General features: G+C 35.6%; 1 long non-coding RNA gene across 1 annotated transcript in view; it reads left to right on the top strand.

Moving 5' to 3' along the window:
* Nucleotides 1–20,901, top strand: part of LOC139429873 (uncharacterized) — a 136,647-nt gene that overhangs the window by 36,356 nt on the left and 79,390 nt on the right. The window lies entirely within an intron of this gene.

A 20,901-nucleotide genomic window follows, 5' to 3' on the forward strand; every position in this document is an offset into this window, starting at 1 on the left:
TCTCAGATATTATGCCTCGCCCGCATGCGGTCTCGGCTTCTATTTTTATGACCCAGAAATAATAAAATTTGCTTGCCTTAGTATATATTACTTATTTGTATGAGTATAGATGGTCTTAAATGGTATGCCTCGGTCGCAAGCAACTTAGGCTTTTATATCTATAGCCCAGATAACATAAATTTGCTTGCCTCGGTATATGATACTTATTTGTATGAGTATAGATGGTCTTAAATGGTATGCTTCGGCAGCAAGCAACCTCGGCTTTTATATCTATAGCCCAGAAATCATAAAATTTACTTGCCTCGCTATATAATACTTATTTGTATGAGTATAGATAGTCTCAGATATTATGCCTCGCCCGCACTCGGCCTCGGCTTCTATTTTTATGACCCAGAAATAATAAAATTTGCTTGCCTTAGTATATATTACTTATTTGTATGAGTATAGATGGTCTGAAATGGTATGTCTCGGTCGCAAGCAACTTAGGCTTTTATATCTATAGTCCAGATAACATAAAATTTGCTTGCCTCGGTACATGACACTTATTTGTGTGAGTATAGATGGTCTTAAATGGTATGCCTCGGCCGCAAGCAACCTCGGCTTTTATATCTATAGCCCAGAAATCATAAAATTTACTTGCTTCGCTATATAATACTTATTTGTATGAGTATAGATAGTCTCAGATATTATGCCTCGACGGCACTCGGCCTCGGCTTCTATTTTTATGACGCAGAAATAATAAAATTTGCTTGCCTTTAGTATATATTACTTATTTGTATGAGTATAGATGGTCTTAAATGGTATGCCTCGGTCGCAAGCAACTTAGGCTTTTATATCTATAGCCCAGATAACATAAATTTGCTTGCCTCGGTATATGATACTTATTTGTATGAGTATAGATGGTCTTAAATGGTATGCTTCGGCAGCAAGCAACCTCGGCTTTTATATCTATAGCCCAGAAATCATAAAATTTACTTGCCTCGCTATATAATACTTATTTGTATGAGTATAGATAGTCTCAGATATTATGCCTCGCCCGCACTCGGCCTCGGCTTCTATTTTTATGACCCAGAAATAATAAAATTTGCTTGCCTTAGTATATATTACTTATTTTTATGAGTATAGATGGTCTTAAATGGTATGCCTCGGTCGCAAGCAACTTAGGCTTTTATATCTATAGCCCAGATAACATAAAATTTGCTTGCCTCGGTATATGATACTTATTTGTATGAGTATAGATGGTCTTAAATGGTATGCCTCGGTCGCAAGCAACTTAGGCTTTTATATCTATAGCCCAGATAACATAAAATTTGCTTGCCTCGGTATATGATACTTATTTGTATGAGTATAGATGGTCTTAAATGGTATGCCTCGCCCACAAGCAAGATCGGTTTTTATATCTACAGGGGTTCCCAAAATTCCCCGGACGGAGATATAAGTTTTGAACGTGTGAAGAAAAAAATTTGAAAATTTGGGGAACTTCCATGCAATGTGGAGTTTCTTTAGGGGATGACCATCCCTACATTTTTAAATAGCAACCCCTGTCGAGTTTTACCTTATTTTAAAGGTAAAGGAAAAAGAAACACAACTCCATAAACCAAAACCTAATATCTTAATTCTTTCAAGATGACTCAAACACTCATAAATGGAATTTTGAACCATTATCAAATTTGCTTGCTTCGGTATATTAGTTATTTGTATGCTCTCAAATGATGTGCCTCGGCTTCTATTGTTACGACCTTGAAATGATACAATTTGCTTGCCTCGGTATATGATACTTATTTGTATGAGTCTCAAATGTTATGCCTCGGTCGTAAGCGACCTCGGCTTCAATATCTATTATCCAAAACTGAAAAATTTGCTTGCCTCAGTATATGATAGCTATTTGTATGAGTACAAAACTTTAATTTATTGTTTTATTCAATTTACTATGAATATTATTAATTAGGTAGATTCTATTTTTATGATGAATACAAAGAAGAGGAAGATGATTTTTTTTATGTACGGACCACACTGGATGATGCTTGTTATCCGTTTCGGGTATCGGGTTTTGTTTCTTCTTATTTTTATTTTTGGTCGTTTTGTTGGGCCGACAAGAGAGATAATAACCCATCCCTCGGCGATTACCCACCAATCAATTTTATTCATCTGAACTGATAATTACGTCGGCGCCTCTTTTGTGAAGTTTGACATGACCGAGCGATGTCCTAATCGCGGTTAATCCGCGCATTCGATCGACCGGAACGAGTTGAGTCTTCTTTTTCATCCTCCTCGTCATCGTTCACTTTTCAAAACCAGATCTACTCCCAAAATCGAATAGGAAAATAATATTTTAAAAAATTGCTTAACAAAATATTAAATAATAGGTTTCAACATAAAATGACGTGAAGTGTCATTCGAAAGAAGAAATCTTACCTGACGTAAAAGGGTGAAAGATAGCCCCTTAGCTATTTTTATGTAAAACCTACCACTTTTGTGACACATAAAAGGGTGCTACCCGATTTTAAAATCTTGAAGCACTCAAAGCTATCAATCATTGATCTTGTTGGTGTTATTAATCTTGTCGGTGATTTTTTTTTGTATTAGGTGTGCGAATCGGGTCATAGATGTGCCGAAGGCGGCTTCTTCTTCTTCTTCGGCTGCTTCTTAAGATGCTTCTTTGATTTCTTCTTTGCCAAGTCGGTTTCACTTGGCGCGGTGGGGTCATCGGCGGCCTCCACTCAATCACCTCCTTTACAAAACAACGTGAACTCCGTGGAAGACCACGAAACCGATTGCTGTAATCGTTTTGCCCCGTATTTACTACTGCTGTAAAAGGAAAAAAGAAAATGTAAGGAAAAGAAATTCCTCGCAAATTTATTGATTGTGAAACAGAATTAAATTTACGAGTAAAGATAATGACCCAATAAAGTAAATTTTGTTAGGTTATCTGTAACCTTACTTTACTCGGAGCCAGTTGCACGTCGTTTTGCGTCGTTCTTGATGCCCATGATGGGTACATTAACGTCCTTTTTACCCCCTTCTACTGCGATAAACTCGCCTCGACCACACATGAGACCACATAAAATTAAATCTTCTCAGAAAATTTGTCTAGAAAATCTTTTAAATAAAAATGTTTTCAATTTTACCTGGGCGAAACGAAAAAGGAACGATTGACCGACCGTGATGTGATGGTCGTCGTCGTTCGGGTTCTTTTCTTATCTTATCTGAACGATAATTAAATGATTTTATTAATTAGTACAGTGGTGCGGAATTCGGGTCTATCGCCGTTTGAATTGCCTCGTAAATCCCGGTGTTTTCTCCACTCGGATTGACAGGGAGAACGAGGTTCTTCGAGGCAGTTAGGAGGTCGTTGTGAAAAATCAACTACGACGTGGGAAGATCTTTCTTCTTCATTAATTTCCCATCTAAATCATAACATAAAATTTATAACCCAAACTAAATACGAAAATAAATTGTCGATAAATTTCAACGTGTAACAAATGGAGTTTATGATTTCGCGTTTTAAGATATTCTGTGAAAAGAAAGGAAAAAAAATGGGCACAACGTAGCAATTAGCAACAACACAACGGCGTTTATGCGCGAAGAAAACGGGCCCCGTTTATTACTAATTAAGAGAGTCCAAGAACGCTGGGGAGGCGCCTCGCATTTCAAATAACCGAGCGCAAACGATGACAACGACAAAAAAAGACAAGCCCCCACGTTAATTGGCTTGTGTGCTGGAACGCGAACGCCGTATATCGCGACAATAAAACACGTGAGATGCGCAACACATTCTTACGACCATATCGTAAAACCGATTTAGGACGCAGCCTTTACGGTTTTCCTATTTTACTATAAAAAGACAAAAACATGTAGAAGTTATTTTTATAAAATTCTAAACTTCTATTTCATATGTGTAATCATTAACTTAACACAAAAATAACTGTGTCAAAGAATGCCAAAAACTGCCTTGAGGAGCTAGCAGAAATCTTGAAATAAATTGTTCGTTAAGCCTTCTGGACAACCTGACGAATTATTGGCCAAAATTTCCCTTATGATTAGATGACTAGATCATTAAATGGCAAGTCTCGCACTCCTATAGGAGTCTGCCTAAATCTAAAGGATTCTGGAGGAGGCAACAAATCACCACTAACACCAATATTAGACCTCAAAATGATTAACAAATTAAGAATGTCAAAGATAAAGAGAAAGACGTCTGATCCAGAGTGGGTGGGTGCAAACATCATCTATCTGTAGCTTAAAAGCGGCTAAATAAATCGTTTATTAAGACAGCCTGACGAATTATTGGCCAAAATACCCCTTAACATGGCGAGTTTACAAAGGTATGGATGTTCACTCCAGATGAATAGATCATTAAATGGCAAATCTTGCACTCCTATAGGAATCTGCCTAAAGGATTCTGGAGGAGGCAAAAAATCACCACCAACACCAATATTATTTCCCAACCCGGCAATAAAACACAAAAATAACTGTGTCAATAACTCATAGTTATTGCTTTAATTATAGACCTCAAAATGATTAATAAATTAAGAATGCCACAGACTGGTTTTAGGAGCTAGCAGAAATCTTGCAGCATCTGATCCAGAGTGGGTGGGTGCAATAAATCGTTCGTTAAGCTTATTGGCCAAATTCCCCTTATCATGGCGAGCTTACAAAGGTACGGAAATAAATTCCAGATGACTAGATCATTAAGTGGCAAGTTTCGCACTCCTATAAGGGTCTGTCGAAACCGAAAGGATTCTGGAGGAGGCAAAAAATCACCACTAACACCAATATTATTTCCCAACCCGGCAAGAAAACACAAAAATAACTGTGTCAATAACTTATAGTTATTGCTTTAATTATAGACCTCAAAATGATTAATAAATTAAGAATGCCAAAGACTGGCTGAGGAGTTAGCAGAAATCTTGCAGAGTCTGATCCCGAGTGGGTGGGTGCAACAAATCGTTCGTTACGCCCTTATCATGGCGAGTTTATTTTCATTTATCCAAACTCAACCTGAAGATTATCTATGTAAAATTCCGAAAAAAAACATCTTTCATTCTTCTATTTTCCTACAAATCCAGATGAAGTAGCAACCATAACAAAATCATTCCAAGAAATCTAAGAATCTTTTGAAAAAAACCGTAAACATCATAAAAGATACAGTTTCTGATAATTATAAACTGTTCAATTAGTTTCCCGATAGATTGAGGGTAATCCCGAGAATATGAATAACTACAGACCTATTGCTATTCTACCAGCCTTTACTAAAATTTTAGAAAAAATCATGGCACTCCGAATAATAAACTTTTTTTGATAAGAATAAATGTTCCACTGAGGAGCAATATGGCTTTAGGAAAGCAAATAGGTTTACGATCGTTTCGAATGTGGGGAAAATTTCCATGATCTTTCAAAAGCGATCCCTATGAAATCCTGCTAAATAAATACGTATTTAGAAAAATACAGGTAAAGTTCCCGTTAATATTTAACTATAGCCTGAAAGCTTTATCCGGAAGAATCAGAGATTACCAAAGGGCAGCTTCTCAAGGCAGGGTCGTATCGAGGAACTCCAAACTAGATGAGTCAAACACTCACAGTTTAGACTCTCAAGTCATAAGATATATCGAATTCGGGATTCTGCTTACAATAGAATAAATGCTTTTGTTAGTTTAACTGGATGAGGGGGATAGGCGCCCTCATCCAGCCCTCTTGGTATTATAACTTTTAATGCATCCATCTCCTCATATTCTTACATTTCATGATTTGTCAAACATGTCAGTAACTACTTTCCAGTTGGGTTCAGACTTGAGCATCAACTTTCCTGCGTTCGGTAGCTCTTTGCGCAATAAAATAGCGGAGCACACGAGGATATGGTTACAGCGTGGCATAGTTGTATCCACCTCCTCGCACAACCAGTACTCCTCCATTGTAGTTTTACCTATTTTTTAGATAAGTGCCAAAAATAGCGTGGCCTATAAGCGCCTACGTGGTGTAGTGATCCACGTCCTAACCTAACTCAACCCACCCAACCTAACTTCATCTCTGTTAGTTTGTTCAGCCTTCGATCTGTTCTTTCGCTTCTCTACTTCACCAGCAGCTCAAAATGTAGGACTTAACAGTAATACCCTTTTATAGTGTCATAATCAGTTTTCTTTTGCTGGTTCTGGGTACACCCACATTCGGCATCATTTTTAATAACATATTTGACATTATTAAGGTCATCGATAACTCTTTGTTCAAGAACACTCCCAGGTACCTCAGTGGTCTGCTGGAACTATTCACAACTCTTCCGGATATTTCTACTTCCAGGGTTTTAATCTTCCTTCTCCCACGCAGAAACATCATGTCTGTTTTTGCTGTTGCTACCTTGACTTTCATTTCCTGCAGCTCTCTAATGACGCAACTTATCGCCCCACCACCACCGCAAGATCTTCCGTGTCTACCTTGCAGTTCAATTCAATCCAAGCTAGTTGGTACGGAGTAGTGATACTCCGCTCAATAAGTACAGCGACAGAATGGATCAAAATTATATGCAGTAAAAGCTCCTAGCTCGAGTAATAAGCAAAGAAACATTCTGATTTTTTGGATGGTTTTTCTTTCTTTCTTTGTTGCCGCGTGATTCGGATTCTTCCTCTTTTCTTTTGTCCTTCTGTTCTTATTTCGAATTTTTATTTTTATTTCCTACTTGATCTGGAGATTTTTCTTCTAATTTAGCAACCAATCTAAAATAAAGAAGAGTATGGTTACAATTTTGCAAGTAAAAACACAAACGTGTTGTAAATTTAAGGGAAATTGCTTTGAAAGAGCAATATTTGTATAAAATCGATAGAGTTCAAATTTATTTATCATTTCTTTCACAATTGATGATTTTGCATGCATAGCTCTAAATATTACAATAATTTAATAATATTTAGTATTAGTACATGCTTAAATAAATAACGAATTGAACCTTACATTACGATTTGGACCAGCGTAGAGCGTATCCAGCAGTCATGGACCAGCAAGAGACTTAAAACGTCAAATCAATAATGAGACATCTTTAGTCAAGATGCTTAAGAGAGATCAATACAGTAAATGGACAGCACGATAAAAATTGTAATAAGAGCAAAACTAAGAGGTATTTTTTCCAAAGGTTTAGGGCAAATCTAGATTCTTGATGAACCTTAGTATTGTTCCAAGATCTTGTTTTTTTTGGCAGTAGGTGTCAACCTTTCCGAAAATTTTGTGTCTTTGATGCCGCAGTCACGCAGTATATGTTGAGCGATTTCTGACCCATTGTTTGCAAAGTCAAAAAGCTTGATCCTCAGCTTGTTCAATGTTGAAGAGCTGGTAGTTTAGGGCCAATCAGGAAACCTGAGAGGGATCTTAAGTCCCCTTTGATGAGGCATAAAACCTCTTTGATTTTCTTTTACGACAGAGTTATCGTGGATATGCTTTATCTCACTAAATTGCTTGTTTTCTACCTCATCCATCAATGATATTTAGTCTAGTTCTTCTCTTATTATTCAATTTTTGATTATATCTCTTCTGGTCTTATCTTCCACATTGGTTAGATACTTCATGTAAGATGCCGCTATTTTTTATCTAACTTCATGATCCATTGTCTATGATTCTGCATTTTTCACAGCAACTGATTTCTTCTGTTCTGTTATTTTTGTCTAATAACAGCGCTGCATCTTATTATTTTCTACAGTCGTCCCCGTTATATCGAAAAAACTGGTTACAATCCTTGATGCTGGGACACCAGAGCCTAGTTCGTTAAAAAGCAGGTATCATTCACTTTTTGACTGACACCAGACAAGTATTTATCGAGGAATTTCTGATATTTAGATATTATTGGATTAGTCTGATGAGACACACAAATCTTACTACATCAACAAGAAAAGTGTACTATACAATGTTAGGTTGTCATTGTGATATGACAATATAAGTTCAAATTTTATCGCAGCCTTTAGAAAGTTTAGTGTTGTACTTACAATTATATACTATGTTCTGAATACAATAAATATGTAGATATTAGCAAACATTTATATGATATTTCTTATAAATAGTTTAAAAAAGTCCTATAATCCGTGTCAAATTCAAAATCTTCGAGTGTCTCCGCATCATCATCATCGAATGCGGCACTTCTTCTTCGCATTAGCATAACAACAATGTTTTCAAATTAATGACCTCCCGGTGTCCATTAACACGTTCTCGCGTCCGTCGGGACACAAAAGGCCCCCGACGTCCGTCCGTCGATGGCGCGCCGCGATCAAGAAGAAGCGAGGCCCCCCTCGTCACACACAATGACCAAACGAAAATCAATCGATCATCATCATCATCGTCGTCGTCGTTGTGCTCGTCCTCTTCTTCTTCTTCTTATTCTTGGCGGCGGCGGCGGGCTTCGGAATCCGAAAACGGACCTCGAGAACCGCACCTGCCAACGACTAATCACATAATCAAATACGGGCTTAACTCGATAACAATGAGGCCATTTAGGAACAGCGCCCCATCGAGTACCCCCTCTCTTTTATTACAATAGAATCGGTAATGTACTCTGATGATCATTCTCTTTAAACTATCGTATGTTAGGTAGGTACGATTATATCCGGTCAGATTGAACTTTTACACTTTAGATTTAACTTGGTTTTATTTAAATTGACTTCGCTTGTAACTCTGTATACATCGAGATAATTCTCGTGTAAAGTACACGAACTAAAGAACCAACCCGAACGAGGAAAAGAAATACAAACTGGGAATGATAAAGACGGCAAATAACAAGTTTTTTTCTAGATGAAAAGAGATGGAGGTAAAAATCAATTTTTTGTTTTTTCTTGTTCGGTATAAATAAATATATGTCGCTTGTAAGGCGAAGGACCACACCGCTTTTATAGGGCTATAGTACATCGGACGAGATAAAATAATTTCCGAACGTCAATGGAAGACATAATAACGGGAGGTAAGAGGAGAAAGAAAAGAAGAAAACGGAGGGGGGCTTCCATGTTTTATGTTGACAGTCCGTAATTTATATATTTGTGGCGTCGTTATATGATCATATATCATTTCGCATATTGACTCTTATTGTTAGAGCTATAAGGAATTAAGGCCCACTTTTACCACCTCCTGATAAATTTATCCGATAGATAAATCCAGTTCTTACTATCTATTAGTTAAATTTATCTTATGGATAAACTCATCTACAAGCCAATCAGAGCGCGTAAAATAACCGTAACCGTGGTAATAATCCCTTAGACAGCTTAACCAGAAAATGGTAGTAGCCAATGAGAGCGCTTAAAACCGCCGTAACATAGGCAACTATCCTCTAGATAGTTTATCATTAGGATGGTAAAAGTGGAACTAAATGATTTTGATTGTAAAAGATGGAAGATTTCTTTCTAATCTTCCCAGAAATCATAACCTGAAATTAAATACAATTTAATAAGAAGTTTATTTCGGTTGCGGTCACCACACACCATCAAACCATAAAACATCAAAAAAAACACACCCAACCGTTAATTTTCCTCAACCGTCCTAACTACTGGTTGTTGGCTTCTTCCAATTACCGTTAAAAGACATTGTTACGCTTTTTAATCTTTTTTTTTAATATTTTCTGCCGGTCCATTTCATATATATATTTTTATACCTGATGTTGATGGCTACTAAGTATCTCTAATGACAGGTTGACCACTGAACTTTTTCGTTTATTTCCCTCAAAATCTCAAAATAAATACATAATGATGACGTTTTAAGAAGAAATTAAACGAATGGAATCGAAACGAAGATGAAGATGAGCTGAGATCATCGGACTCGGTTTCTTCGATGTGGAAACGACGAAGAAAACGGTGAAAGTGTGCGGGTGTGAGAAAGGACTGTGAGCTCGGTTCACAACACACAGCGCAGTGCTGCCGCCCGAGGCGACCGACGGGAACGACTCGAACTACACGGCGACGATCGCTAAGAAGAAGAAGAAGACGCCCTCGAGACTCAAACTTCTTACGATTCTTCTTCATTCATCCCATTGATAAAGGATCCCCACTACACTTTCATTAATGATTAGTCGCTTTTTCCTTTTAATTATTACAACTAATCTTTATATATATATCAAAAAATCTGGTTATAAAGATGTTCTTGTACCTAAATTCTGATAGTTGCTGAAACATTTCATAAAATCGGCCTAAAACAGGCTCGTCTTTGCTTCTTTAAAAAAAATCCTTTAATTTGACACCAAATACGATATATTTTCGATTAAAACCAACTCTCAAACGATAACTGTCAAAATCCTAACCTCAATATTTTGACATTTGTAAAAAACCGTTATGGAAATATGTCGCGCTTAACTTAATCAAAACAGATTTATATATTTAGTATTTATATTTAGTTTATATATTACACAATCTATTTTCGATTAAATCAAACTGTCAAATTTCAATCCTAACCTATCCTATTCCAGTTCTAACCTCAATACTTTGACATTTGCAAAAATCATGATTGAAGGATAAGTCTCTAGGCATGTTTGCAAACACTCTGAATAATCTCAGAAATCTTAAAAAACGTTTAGATTAAATGCTGGCGATGTCTTCCAAAAGACCCAACCAGCAATGTATGTAAAAAAAATCAATATGGCATTATTAAATAATTCAAGAATTAAGCAAAAAGAAGAAAAAGAGCAAAGAGGAAAAGAAACACAACAAGTACAGTTGATAGAAAGGAGAAGAAAAAAAAATGAGAAGCAGATAACATCAAAAGTTAGATTCAGATAATTGTAGTGATAATAGATAATCCCTTAAGCAGACCTTAAACGTTAGGAAACTACGAGTGTTGCGTACTTCCATGGATAAACTATTCCAAAGCTTTATAGCCTGCACCGTGAAAGATCAATAATCTCTCGGTGCGACGAATGGGAAATATGAGTAACGTATCAGACTGTGCTCTAGTAGGCAGACCACGAGACGACATGAATTGAAAGTTCGTGTACAAGTATACTGGGGTCCGAGAAGAAAGTAGTCAGTATACGGAAGGATCTGCGCTTTTCGACAGTCAATATTCGAAGGTGCTTCACATGGTCGTACTTACCCAGGTCAAAAATAAAGCGTCGGCAATTGTTCTGCAATCTTTCCAATTTCCAAAGATTACGACGGACTTGGCAAGGAAACAACCAACTTTACGCAAGGAATGAAAACAAAAATAGGCCTTCTTACAGACAGACTGAATTTGACACCGCCAAGACAGCGCTGAGTCCATTGTTACCCCCAGGTTTTTGACCATATTGGTGACAATGTTATACATTTCATCAGTTGCGTATCATTGAAAGAGTAAAATTTTGCAAATAAAGGTTAGCTTGCGTCTTGGCAATATTCAAACTGAGGCCAAAACATTTAGACCAGTGAAGTATCATGGACAGATGGTCATTAAACCGCGCCATGGATACCGGGAGCTCATACACCACTATGACTTTAAAACACAAAAGAATAAGATGAAGTGTCACGCACACAAAAGGAACGTTGAGAAAGGTATGACCTAAACCAAGTAATAGCAGACAGAGACGATACCAGTAGGCTATGATCCACTGCATCAAATGCTTTGCTGAAGTCCAGCACAACTAACAAGGTTATTTGTCGATCGTCACAGTTACGCTTAATATCATCAGTAACCTTGATGAGTGCCCATGTGGTACTGTCTCCTGGTCGGAAACCAGATTGATAGTCTGTAATTAGTTTATGCTCATCAAGGTAATCCTGCACTTGATTGTACACCAAGCGTTCAAGTGCCGTAGCTAATAGGGAAAGTATCGATATTGGCCGAAAATCACTTAGGCGAGTGAGGGCACTTAATCTTAGGAATGGGAACAATTCAAGCCTGTTTTCAAATTGCAGGAAAGGTCGAAGACTCTATGGAGAAATTAAAGATATGGAGTTGCCTAACACTACCATCGTCAGCACCGACACTTGTAGAGCGCGTTTTTGCAAGTGCGAGACTCATCTAACATGGTGAAGGAAAACCGAGAATTGAAGAGAGCAAAAACACTGATAGTGAGTAATGTTGATTTCTTGATTAATTCGTCGAGAATAATGGGCGAATTAGCAAAATATCACTTAAAGAATTACAATCAAAGTTACATCAGAGAATTACAATCAGAATAACTTCTGATAAATTTAAGTTTTTCTGGAATTTCTGCATCGGTGATTACAGAGGTTCCAAAGAACGCGGTAGTTTTCTCTATTAATATTGGAAGCGTTTCGACGAAGGACATTAGCCACGGAGCAGACAAACGCTTTGTTTTACGCAATTTTGAGGGTGCATGACGAAAATCATCAGAAATCTTGCTAAATCATTACAAATTTCTATATATACTTGCAAATCCTAAATAGTCTCTGAAATCTTAAAGAATCTGTAAAAATTCCTGGATATTCTTGGAAATCTTCTGAAATTCCCCAAAGATTTTGTGAGAAATGATTGAAAATTTTTTGAAATTCCTAGATTTTTAGCAAATCGTTAGGACTTCCTAAATATCCTTATATATCCCTTTTTACATAAGCTAGATCTGAAATTAAATTAAGGAATTCTTAGGTATTTAAGTTAATTCTTAGAACATCCTAAATGTTCTTGGAAAGCACTTGCAAAATTTCGAAATCAGAAAACTTTTAGATTTAATTCTTGGATATTCTTTGAAAATTTCTGAAAATCCGCAGAAATCTTGCAAAATCACTACAAATTTCTACGTATACTTGTAAATCCGAAATAGTCTCTCAAATCTTAAAGAATCAGTAAAAATTCCTGGATATTCTTGGAAATCTTCTGAAATTCCCCAAAGATTTTCTCAGAAATGATTGAAAATTTTTTGAAATTCCTAGATTTTAGCAAATCGTTAGGAATTAATAGATATCCTTATATGTCTCTTCTTATATCAACTAGACCTGAAATTAAATTAAGATATTCTTAGATATTTAAGTTAATTCTTAGAAAATTCTAAATGTTCTTGGAAACCATCTGCAAAATGTCGAAATCTCCGGAAACTTTTAGAAATTCTTCTGTATACTTAGAAATTAGCTGATAACTCTTAGAGAAGTAGTAAATCGTAACACACTGATAGATTTCCTTATACATCTTCCTTTTCGATAAATTTAATCCTGATATAACCCAAATAAAATCTTGGAAATATTTGAAAATGTTCTGAATTTTCTCAGAGATGTTAGCAAATCCTTAAACTCCTTGATAACTTATAAATTTTCATTTTGATTAAATCAAACCTAAGATATCCCTAATAAATTCCCAAAAAATTAAGAAAAACTTGGAAACTTCCAATATGTTCTTAATAATAATAATTCTTAAGGAAATCCTAAGATATCTAAGGAATTCCTGGATATCCTCGAAATTATCTTGATGTACACTAATGTTGTGAAGTTCAGAAATCTCTAGGCATGCTTGCAAACTCTCTGGATAGTATCAGAAATATTAAGAAATTTTTGAATTAAATTCTTGGATATTCTTTGAAAATTTCTGAAAATCATCAGAAATCTTGCTAAATCATTACAAATTTCTATGTATACTTGCAAATCCTCAATAGTCTCTGAAATCTTAAAGAATCAGTAAAAATTCCTGGATATTCTTGGAAATTTTCTGAAATTCCCCAAAGATTTTGTCAGAAATGATAGAAAATTTTTTGAAATTCCTAGACTATTAGCAAATCGTTAGGAATTCCTAGATATCCTTGTATTTCTCTTTTTGCATAAGCTAGACCTGAAATTAAATTAAGGAATTCTTAGGTATTTAAGTTAATTCTTAGAACATCCTAAATGTTCTTGGAAAGCATTTGCAAAATTTCGAAATCAGAAAACTTTAGAAACTTTTAGATTTAATTCTTGGATATTCTTTGAAAATTTCTGAAAATCAGAAATCTTACTAAATCATTACAAATTTCTATATATACTTGCAAATCCTCAATAGTCTCTGAAATCTTAAAGAATCAGTAAAAACTCCTGGATATTCTTGGAAATTTTCTGAAATTCCCCAAAGATTTTGTCAGAAATGATTGAAAATTTTTTGAAATTCCTAGATTTTTAGCAAATCGTTAGGAATTCCTAAATATCCTTATATATCCCTTTTTACATAAGCTAGATCTGAAATTAAATTAAGGAATTCTTAGGTATTTAAGTTAATTCTTAGAACATCCTAAATGTTCTTGGAAAGCATTTGCAAAATTTCGAAATCAGAAAACTTTAGAAACTTTTAGATTTAATTCTTGGATATTCTTTGAAAATTTCTGAAAATCAGAAATCTTACTAAATCATTACAAATTTCTATATATACTTGCAAATCCTCAATAGTCTCTGAAATCTTAAAGAATCAGTAAAAACTCCTGGATATTCTTGGAAATTTTCTGAAATTCCCCAAAGATTTTGTCAGAAATGATTGAAAATTTTTTGAAATTCCTAGATTTTTAGCAAATCGTTAGGAATTCCTAAATATCCTTATATATCCCTTTTTACATAAGCTAGATCTGAAATTAAATTAAGGAATTCTTAGGTATTTAAGTTAATTCTTAGAACATCCTAAATGTTCTTGGAAAGCACTTGCAAAATTTCGAAATCAGATAACTTTAGAAACTTTTAGATTTCATTCTTGGATATTCTTTGAAAATTTCTGAAAATCATCAGAAATCTTGCTAAATCATTACAAATTTCTATGTATACTTGCAAATCCTCAATAGTCTCTGAAATCTTAAAGAATCAGGAAAAATTCCTGGATATTCTTGGAAATTTTCTGAAATTCCCCAAAGATTTTGTCAGAAATGATTGAAAATATTTTGAAATTCCTAGATTATTAGCAAATCGTTAGGAATTCCTAGATATCCTTGTATTTCTCTTTTTGCATAAGCTAGACCTGAAATTAAATTAAGGAATTCTTAGGTATTTAAGTTAATTCTTAGAACATCCTAAATGTTCTTGGAAAGCATTTGCAAAATTTCGAAATCACAAAACTTTAGAAACTTTTAGGTTTAATTCTTGGATATTCTTTGAAAATTTTTGAAAATCATCAGAAATCTTGCTAAATCAGTACAAAATTTTGGATATTTTTGGAAATTTTCTGAAATTCCTCAAAGATTCCTAAACTTTTAGAAATTCTTGGATATACTTAGAAATCGGCTGATAATTCTTAAAGATGTAGTAAATCATAAAACACTCATAGATTTCCTTGTACATATAACCCAAATGAAATCTTGGAAATCTTTTCAAATGTTTTGAATTTTCTCAAAGATGTTAACAAATCTTTGTAAACTCCTGGAAACTTACAAATCTTCATTTTGAATAAATCAAACCTAAGATATACCTAATAAATTCCCAGAAAACGAAGAATATTCCTGGATATTCATAGAAATTTTGGAAACAATCTAATTCCTAATATTTGGTATATCTGTAAAATGATAAGAAGTAAAATCCAGAAATCCCTAGATATCTCATAACTCCTCTGAATATCTTCTTATAAATCTTCTGAAAATTCTTAAAAATTTTAGCAAAACTTTAAGAATTTCTGAATATTTATAGCTTTACACGTCAACTAGACTTTTCATAATACATTTCTTGGAAACTTTCTAAAAATCTCAGGAAACGTACTTGGTCTTTAAATATTCTTGGATACTATGTGCATCTTCTGAAAATCTTAACAAATTCTTCTAAATCCTTCTTTATCTTTGTAAATTTTTTTCTTAGCTAAACCAAACTCTGATAATATCCTTAAGAATCCTCAGAGTTGTGAGCAAATTCTTAAAATTTCCTAGGTATCGTTAGACATCTTCTAGTTATATAAATTTATCCCTCATCTATATACAGGGTGCTTCCAAAATGCGTGTACAACAGGAGACCACAGATTGGCTCAAAATAAGTCGATTTAAGTTATCTATATACAAAGTTGCTTCTTAAATCAGTGCCAACTACGATGAGCTTTTGTAAGCGTCTTCTGACAATTTTTAAAAATTTTAGCAAATTTTTAGGAATTGCTAGATTTCTCTTTGACCATAAACTAGATTTCAAATGAAGTTCAAAATTCCTTAGACATCTGAGGTAATTCTTAGCAAATTCTAAGTATTCCTGGACGCTCTCTGAACAATTCCAGAAATTCTGAATATGTTGAGAAGTCCCTGAATATACTTGGAAATCAATTCCAGAAATACAAATATTTGAGGAAATGTGTAGAAATCCTCTTAAAATTCTTAAAAATTAGAGTAAATCTTTAGTAATCTCTGAATATTCTTTAAAATTTTGGAAATACTTAGAAATTCTTTAATGGTCTTAAATATCCCTTAAAAATTAATTTTTTGAATTTATTTTACCACAAGGATAAATAAATGTACGTTATTCTTAGAAACGCCTTGGAAATATACTTTTTAAATAAGATAAGTATAATATCTCAAATAAATTTTTAGAATCTTTAGATATCTCAGATAATTCTTGAGCAATCTTGGCTAAATTTAAGGTTGAGAATCTATGACTTGGCATAATCAAGTTGAGGTTGGGTTGAGTTGCGATATAGACTCTCCAATTAATATCACATCAACATAAAAAAGAGCAATGCCTCAGCCGCAACATTTAAGAGATCGCTTGCTGTAGATGCTGTCTGCATTGCAATTGATAGACAATTATTAGATTGACCAAGAAAAACTGTAGCGTTATGCCTGCAAACAACTTTGGCTAAACTTTTAAAGTGGAGAATATACGATGTCATAAAGTGTCAAAACGTGTTAAACACTGTCAAAAACGTATCAAACGATGTAAAAGTGTGAGGAGGTGCCAGAAAAGCAACTCCAATAAAGCAAGTCGTATATCCGTTGCAAAAAGAAGATTTTTTTGATGTAAAATTAACGGAATGATCAACTAACTCTACACAAATTCTTTTCACAACAATTTTTTCTACGGATATTCAGAATCTCTTGTTGTAGTAAGTAGCAAGCGCCGCATAATTGGTGTCATAACCAAAGCAACCTTCAATCATGATTTTTGCAAATGTCAAAATATTGAGGTTAGAAAATAGATCGTGTTTAGTATCAAATTAAAGGGTCGCAGGGTTTGAAGCAGGGAGGTTTGCTAGCCCTCACCCTTTTTAACTGGGTGCTGGAATATGTAGTAAAAAAAATGGGGCTCGAATGGACAGGCTTGCTAATCAACAAAGCAGTGTAATTCGGGGCATAAACATAATAAGCCGAACATTAAGTCCGACAGAGGAGGCATATGGAATGCTGAAGGATGGTGTTGAAGCGGTGGGGCTTAGGATCAACACGAAGAAGATAAAGTTACTGCTACAGACGTGGAGAAACATCAGTATCGAGACAGCGACAACTGATAACTCACTTTATATACCTTGGGGTAGAATTATCTCAGTCAGAAGGAGATCAGTCCTGGCTAATAGAGCTTATTTTGCATTGACTCCCATATTCAGATTTAGAGCTATATGTATACCGAGAAACCAAACTGTGTAAGCTATGGGAGTGAGGCAAAAGTCAGCAGAAAGCGCGAATGTCTTCGAGAGAAGGATCTTGAGGAGAATATTTGGGCCAGTTCGGGAGGAGAATGGATGGAGATCAAGATACAACTGCGAGTTGTATGAGATTTATAGAGATCAGCCACTGGCACAGTTCGGCAGACTCCAACGCCTAAGATGGGCTGAATGGGAGCAGAATGGGAGAAGAGAAAGTGCAGTCGACCGGAACACTAGGGAGATGGCCTGGAATAGATTTCTATAGAGATTCTATGATTTTACTTCATTAATCCGAGATCGCTTATTACTGAGGAATTGCAATTAATACTACAATTACTAAATTGGCCAAACAAATTGTAACACCTTGGTTGCAAGCGATCTTGACAAAATTTAAAGTAGACACACTACGATCTTACCTAATCAAAGTACTAAGCTTGTGGCCGAGGCTCTATAATTTGTAATACATCAACCCAACACATTGCAGCACAACTTTGGATACATTACGCCATAACACGTTAGTTCATTTCCAAATTGTGCAGAAATCAGGTATAAAATAGCAAGAAGGTAAATGCAGATCAACAAAAAGTTAGAAAAAGCTATAACGAAGCAAATAAGGTGTTCCAGAAAAAAATTTTGACTTCACTTTCCCATCTACCTTAATTAAGTTCTTAGCAGAACTTGATAGAAATCAATCATAGGTTTCTTTTTGGCTTTTTTGCAACATCTCTCTTCCCATCTCCCCAGATTTCTTTCTGCCTTGTACCTTCCTACAAATATTTTATGAAACAATAAACTCAAAGAAAGATTTTGAGTTACTTTCAAAAAGTGTTAAGAAATGTCAATGTCATAAAGTCTCAAAACGTGTTAAACACTATCAAAAAGGTATCAAACGATGTAAAAGTGTAAGGAGGTGTCCAAAAGGCAACACCAATAAAGTAGATCTTATATCCGTTGCAAAAAGAAGAATTTTATTGATGTAAAATTAACGGAATGGTCAACTAACTCTACACAAACTCATTTCACAACAACTTTTTTTACGGATATTCAGAATCTCTTGTTTTGTTCATGTTCAATTTCTTGTTCAATCATTATTTGAATCATGGTTTGAAGCAGGGAGGTTTGCTGGCCCCCACTCTTTTTAACCGGGTGCTGGAATATGTAATAAAAAAAATGGGGCTCGACAGGACAGCTTGCTAATCAACAAAGCAGTACAGTTTGTCGCATAAACATAATGAGCCGAACACTAAGCCCGACAGAGGAGGCATATGAAATGCTGAAGGATGGTGCTGAAGCGGTGGGGCTTAGGATCAACACGAAGAAGATAAAGTTACTGCCACAGACTTGGAGAAACATCAGTATCGAGACAGCGACAAATGATAACATAGAAGCGGTGCCTCACTTATATACCTTGGGGTAGAATTATCTGGGATGGGTACTCAGGAAGGAGAAGTCAGAAGTCCTGGCCAATAGAGCTTATTTTGGATTGACCCCCATATTCAGATCTCGGGATATACACCGAAAAACCAAACTGGTAAGCTATGGGAGTGAGGCATGGACGAAAACGCAAAAGTCAGCAGAAAGCGCGAATATATTCGAGAGAAGGTTCCAGTTTGGGAGGAGGATGGATGGAGATCAAGATACAACCGTGAGTTGTATGAGATTTATAGAGATCAGCCACTGGCACAGTTCGGCAGACTCCAACGCCTAAGATGGGCTGAATGGGAGCAGAATGGGAGAAGAGAAAGTGCCGGGACGACTGATCGATAGAGATGGAAAGAAGTAGTTGACCGGAACGCTAGGGAGATGGCCTGGAGTAGGAGTTAGAGGAGAGAGGGATGAATGGAGGCTGAGGGTGGCCAAGGTCGGTACGGGCTGTGGATCCATAGATGAATAAAAACAAACTGTAGCGCTTTGGCTGTAAACAACCTTGGCTAAACTTTTAAAGTGGACAATACACAACCTCAGTTAATGAAGACGAGGTTGCTTGCGAAAACACCTCGGTCTATGATTTTACTTCATTAATCCGAAATCGCTTATGACTGAGGAATTGCAATTAATACTACAATTACTGAATTGGCCAAGCAAATTGTAATAATTTGGCTGCAAGCGATCTTGGCAAAATTTAAAGTAGACACACTACAGTATTACCTAATCAAGGTAAGCTTGTGGCCGAAGCTCTATAATTTGTAATAAATCAACCCAACACATTGCAGCACAACTTTGGATAAATTCATTACACCATAATACGTTAGTTTATTTCCAAATTGTGCAGAAATCAGGTATAAAATAGCAAGAAGGTAAATGCAGATCAACAAAAAGTTAGAAAAAGCTATAACGAAGCAAATAAGGTGTTCCAGAAAAAAATTTTGACTTTACTTACCCATCTACCTTAATTAAGTTCTTAGCAGAAGTTGATAGAAATCAGCCATAGCTTTCTTTCTGCCTTTTTTTGCAAAATCTCTCTTCCCATCTCCACAGATTTCTTTCTGCCTTGTTCCTTCCTACAAATATTTTATGAAACAATCCCAGAAAAATTTTGAGTTAGATTCAAAAAGTGTTAAGAAATGTCAATGTCATAAAGTGTCAAAACGTGTTAAAGATTGTCAAAAAGGTATCAAACGATGTAAAAGAAAGCGCGAATGTCTTCGAGAGAAGGATCTTGAGGAGAATATTTGTGCCAGTTCTGCAGGAGGATGGATGGAGATCAAGATACAACTGCGAGTTATATGAGATTTATAGAGATCAGCCACTGGCACAGTTCGTCAGACTCCAACGCCTAAGATGGGCTGAATGGGATCAGAATGGGAGAAGAGAAAGTGCCGGGACGATTGATCGGTAGAGATGGAAAGAAGCAGTCGATCGGAACGCTAAGGAGATGAACTGGAATAGGAGTTGGAGGAGAGAGACCCGGGACAGGGATGAAAGGGTGGCCAAGGTCGATACGGGCTGTAGAGTCATAGATGCATAAAAACAAACTGTAGCGCTTTGGCTGTAAACAACCTTGGCTAAACTTTTAAAGTTGACAATATGCAAGACGAGGTTGCTTGCGAAAACACCTCGGTCGCTAGGAATTTGAACCAATTTAGACTGGAGATTCTATGATTTTACTTCATTAATCCGAGATCGCAAACAAATTGTAACACCTTGGCTGTAAGCGATCTTGGCAATATTTAAAGTAGACACACTATGATCTTACCTAATCAAGGTAAGCTTGTGGCCGATGCTCTATAATTCGTAATAAATCAACCCAACACATTACAGCACAACGTTGGATAAATTCATTACACCATAACACGTTAGTTTATTTTCAAATTGTGCAGAAATCAGGTATAAAATAGCAAGAAGATAAATGCAGATCAACAAAAAGTTAGAAAAAGCTATAACGAAGCAAATAAGGTGTTCCAGAAAAAAGTTTTGACTTTACTTACCCATCTACCTTAATTAAGTTCTTAGCAGAACTTGATA

This window comes from Onthophagus taurus, chromosome 5 (assembly GCF_036711975.1).
Source record: "Onthophagus taurus isolate NC chromosome 5, IU_Otau_3.0, whole genome shotgun sequence".
In the NCBI taxonomy this organism is placed as follows: Eukaryota; Metazoa; Arthropoda; class Insecta; order Coleoptera; family Scarabaeidae; genus Onthophagus; species Onthophagus taurus.